This window comes from Oryx dammah, unplaced genomic scaffold, assembly GCF_014754425.2.
Source record: "Oryx dammah isolate SB20612 unplaced genomic scaffold, SCBI_Odam_1.1 HiC_scaffold_14, whole genome shotgun sequence".
Taxonomy (NCBI): Eukaryota; Metazoa; Chordata; class Mammalia; order Artiodactyla; family Bovidae; genus Oryx; species Oryx dammah.
This window is the reverse complement of record NW_024070198.1, coordinates 1,723,668-1,728,942: the sequence shown is the minus strand read 5'-3', so window position 1 is coordinate 1,728,942 and position 5,275 is coordinate 1,723,668. Positions and strand designations below refer to the sequence as shown.

The following is a 5,275-nucleotide window of genomic DNA, read 5'->3' as shown; positions in this document are numbered from 1 at the left end:
CCTCTTAATGTGCTAATAGTTGTGTCTAAAAATATGCAGTTCTTAGAAACATAAAATTTCTGATTTTTTTTAAATTATCTTTTAACTTTGGAAACTAATCACATGAAAATACAAAATTAGTAAATGTCTTAAAATTTTTATATAAAACATAAATTGCCTCTAATTTCAAATTCTCACTTATTAGTGTACCACTCAGTCTTTAAAAGAAAAAAAAAATGCTCCAAAGAGTCTAATGTTATTCTTTAAAAAAGGAAAGTGTTCCTTTTTTGTTTACACCCACCCCATGCCCCATTTTCAAAACACATGATTTAATCATTTTTGTCATGGACATTTCTAAGATGGGATTTTATATTTCACTTCCATATTTTCTAATTATCAGAAAATCCATGTGCTTTATTGATGGAATTTGCTCCTGCTGATGTTGGTGTATCCCATTCAGTAGGCCTCATCTTCATCTTTGCCTCTGGAGGCATTTCCTCTGGTTCACTATTTTCATCCAGTTCACTATTTTCATCTGGTTCACTATTTTCATCCTCATTTAAGCTGCTGCTACCAAAATAGTTTTTGGAGTAAGTGTTGGAAAGGTTTCTTTAGGCTTACTTAAATCAAGTTCAATGGATAGGGCTTTCTTTGTCATCTAACTACCTACCAAGTTGGTAGACTGCCAACTACCTCCCTGTTTGGGGAATCCAAACTTGGAGATCTTAGTAGGCTTTGGCGGGTGGTGGTGGGGGGGGAGGTCTGTGGCTTCTTCTGCTTATTGCTTCTCAGCACTGTGGCTGGTATTTCCCCCTCCATTACTGAAAGAAACAGTCTTAGCTGCCGGGGTCCAGCCCCGGTGGATCCAGGGAATTTGAAGGTGGAGATGGTGTCGGCGTCTTTGGAAAAATACATATTTAATCACAGATATATAGAGAAATTAGAAACGGATAGTGTAGTAGGAGAATTAGTGGAGAAAAGAGGCTGAATTTCAGCCAGAGAAATGGGAGCAAGAAAGAAGCGACATGGTGGAATCAGTCTTTCCGGAAACTGATCCGATTTCTTTATTTTTGGGTTTGCTTATATACCTTTTGTTACACATAGGGATGAATACAGAGTCACGTGGGGGTCTTAGGGATATTACATCATCTTCTGGCCATGAGTAAGACCTGCTGACATTCTATGATCCTTTCTTTCTGATAACCAAAAACCTTATTTCCTCCAAGGGTGTTTTTTCTTAAACCAGGCACCACCCTCCAGATAAAGTTGCATTCCTATAGGGTGAGGTTGTAGTGAGTTACAATCAAGAAAGGAATTTATTTAACCCAAGGTTAACAGGATTAATCTTAAAGGTTAATACCTATCTCTCCTATATGCTTAAAGGTTAATACTTATTTCTCCTATATGTTAGTTATATTCATTATAAGGGCAGGGAATATGGAGATTTAGCAGCAAACATCAGCCCAATAAATGAAAAACCCTTCACCAATATAACTCCTAACCAACTCACTATACTAATAATTTCCAACTCCCCAAAAGAATTTGCCTTTAGTAAGTCTAAAACATCAGATTGGGAGGCTGTAAACAATCACATGTGGCCAGACAAACCTATACAGGTGGGCTAGATAACCTTCAGAGGAGTTCATAAGCTGAAACACTCTTGTCACATCCAGGAATTTTTATTGCCTTGGAGCTGCACGTTTACTCCTTCTCCAAGAAAAATGGTTATGGGGGAGAGCCCCCCATAAAGTCAGAGGTGTAGGCGAGAGCATAAAACAGACTCTGGTTTTGGGGTAGATGCTCGGGAACAGGGGGTTTCCTGAGGCTTGATCACACCTTTGCGTACACCAAGCCTCCTTCCTCATGACCTTTGTCATGGGCGGAGTTCCTCACGCTGGCCCCCAACACTTAGCTTTCCCAGATTTTTCTGCTTCTTCTTGATCCTCTGGTGGCCCCAGTTCACTGCTCTGCCACCTGCCTGTCCTCCATTTTCTCTGCCATATCCTCCAAATTTTTAATGTTTTAGTAAACATTTTTGGGCTTTTCCAGTGGTGTTAGTGATAAAGAACCTGGCTGCCATTTCTGCAGAAGATAGAAGAGAAATGAGTTTGATCTCTGGTCAGGAAGATCCCCTGGAGAAGGCTGTGACAATCCACTCTAGTATTTTTGCCTGGAGAATCCCATGAACAGAGAAGCCTGGAAAACTATGGTCCATAGAGTCTCGAAGAGGTGGACATGACTGAGGTGACTTAGCATGCACACATACAATAAACATTTTAAGAAACTAAATTATCTTGTCTCTAAGATGATCTTTGATATGTCAATGAGCAAAAGCATCTTCCTCTTTCATCTTAACCGTTCTTCTCTGAATATCCATTTTATGTCATATATAGAGAATAATGCAGTGGTTATGAGACCAAGGTATCAAGCCAGACTACCGAATTTTTATCTTAACTCCAACACTTAATGAGTTCTATTCCACACAGTTAATAACAATGGTAGTTAATATTAATTTAAAACTTATTTCATTTAAGTTTTACAACTCTATGAGATGGGTACTCACTCATTATTCCCAACTAGATACACATGGGAATGGGGCTTCCCTGATGGCTCAGCAGGTAAAGAATCCACCAGCAATGCAGGAGACATAGGATATTCAAGTCCGATCCCTGGGTTGGGAAGATCCCATGGAGGAGGAAATGGCAATTTTCCAGTATTCTTGCCTGGAAAATCCAAAGGGCAGAGTAGCTTAGAGGCTACAGTCCATGGGGTGCAAAGAGTATGACAGGGTTGAGAATGAGTGCACGCACGCATGCACACACACACACACATAGGATTGAAATTTCCATCTGCAACTGAGGCCCTAAACAGCTAAATAAATGTCCTGAAATCACTCAACTAAGGATTTGACTCAGATTTATTGGAATTCAAATTTATCCCCTAGGCCAGCAGTTTGTATGAATAAAGGAGAAGTTAATCTCTTATGGGCTTCCCTGGTGGCTCCATGGGAGCCAAAAAAATCAAAACAAAAAACACACACCTGCCAATGCAGGATACATGGGTTTGATCCCTGGGTTAGGAAGATCCTCTGGAGGAGGAAATGGCAACCTATCCCAGTATTCTTGCCTGGGGAATTCTGTAAACAGAGGAGCATGGTGGGCTACAGTCCGTGGTGTTGCTAAGAGTTGGACACGACTTTGCGGACTGAGTACACATGCATATCTCTTATAAATCCACCTGAATGACAAGACTATATACGTTGTACAAAGTACATGCAGAGAGCAGTAGTTGTGTACAATAATCAAATTTGCTTTTGTTTTTGTTTTTCAGAAATAGAGCCTTCTACATTTGTTTTTTATTTGTTATTTTTTTATTTTTTAAAATTATTTTATTTTTTTCTATTTATTTTCTGTTTTACTTTACAATTCTGTATTGGTTTTGCCATACATTGACATGAATCCACCACGGGTGGACATGCGTTCCCAAACATGAACCCCCCTCCCACCCCCCTACCCACAGCATCTCTCTGGGTCATCCCAGCATACCATCCCCAAGCGTGCCATATCCTGCATTGGACATAGACTGGCAATTCGATTCTTACATGATATTATACATGTTTCAATGCCATTCTCCCAAATCATCTCACCCTCTCCCTCTCCCTCTGAGTCCAAAAGTCCACTATAGACATCTGTGTCTTTTTTGCTGTCTTGCATACAGGGTCATCATTGCCATCTTTCTATATTCCATATATATGTGTTAGTATACTGTATTGGTGTTTTGCTTTCTGGCTTACTTCACTCTGTATAATCAGCTCCAGTTTCATCCATCTCATCAGAACTGATTCAAATGTATTCTTTTTAACAGCTGAGTAATACTCCATTGTGTATATGTACCACTGCTTTCTTATCCATTCATCTGCTGATGGACATCTAGGTTGTTTCCATGTCCTGGTTATTATAAACAGTGCTGCGATGAACATTGGGGTACATGTGTCTCTTTCAATTCTGGTTTCCTCAGTGTGTATGCCCAGCAGTGGGATTGCTGGGTCATAAGGCAGTTCTATTTGCAATTTTTTAAGGAATCTCCACACTGTTCTCCATAGTGGGGCTGTACTAGTTTGCATTCCCACCAACAGTGTAGGAGGGTTCCCTTCTCTCCACACCCTCTCCAGCATTTATTGCTTGCAGATTTTTGGATCACAGACATTCTGACTGGTGTGAAGTGGTACCTCATTGTGGTTTTGATTTGCATTTCTCTAATAATGACTGATGTTGAGCATCTTTTCATGTGTTTGTTAGCCATCCGTATTTCTTCTTTGGAGAAATGTCTGTTTAGTTCTTTGGCCCATTTTTTGATTGGGTCATTTATTTTTCTGGAATTGAGCTGCAGGAGTTGCTTGTATATTTTTGAGATTAGTTGTTTGTCAGTTGCTTCATTTGCTATTATTTTCTCCCATTCGGAAGGCTGTCTTTTCACTTTGCTTATATTTTCCTTTGTTTTGCAGAAGCTTTTAATTTTAATTAGGTCCCATTTGTTTATTTTTGCTTTTATTTCCAGAATTCTGGGTGGTGGATCATAGAGGATCCTGCTGTGGTTTATGTCAGAGAGTGTTTTGCCTATGTTCTCCTCTAGGAGTTTTATAGTTTCTGATCTTACATTTAGATCTTTAATCCATTTTGAATTTATCTTTGTGTGCGGTGTTAGAAAGTGTTCTAATTTCATTCTTTTACAAGTGGTTGACCAGTTTTCCCAGCACCACTTGTTAAAGAGATTGTCTTTACTCCATTGTATATTCTTGCCTCCTTTGTCAAAGATAAGGTGTCCATATGTGTGTGGATTTGTCTCTGGGCTTTCTATTTTGTTCCATTGATCTATATTTCTGTCTTTGTGCCAATACCATACTCTCTTGATGACTGTGGCTTTGTAGTAGAGCCTGAAGTCAGGCAAGTTAATTCTTCCGGTTCCATTCTTCTTTCTCAAGATTGCTTTGGCTATTTGAGGTTTTTTGTATTTCCATACAAATCTTGAAATTATTTGTTCTAGTTCTGTGAAAAATATCGCTGGTAGCTTGATAGGGATTGCATTGAATTTGTAAATTGCTTTGGGTAGTATACTCATTTTCACTATATTGATTCTTCCGATCCATGAACATGGTATATTTCTCCATCTATTAGTGTCCTCTTTGATTTCTTTCATCAGTGTTTTCTAGTTTTCTATATATAGAAAGCTACATTTGTTTTTTAAATACAAATCAACTCTGAAAGTAGAGTGTTAAATATTGAAATTAAGCATTTAG

At 38.8% G+C, this 5,275-nt stretch overlaps 1 pseudogene; it reads right to left on the bottom strand.

The window, feature by feature from the left end:
* Positions 1–308: 308 nt before the first annotated feature.
* On the bottom strand, positions 309–2,546 carry LOC120873981 (annotated as a pseudogene).
* Positions 2,547–5,275: the final 2,729 nt, after the last annotated feature.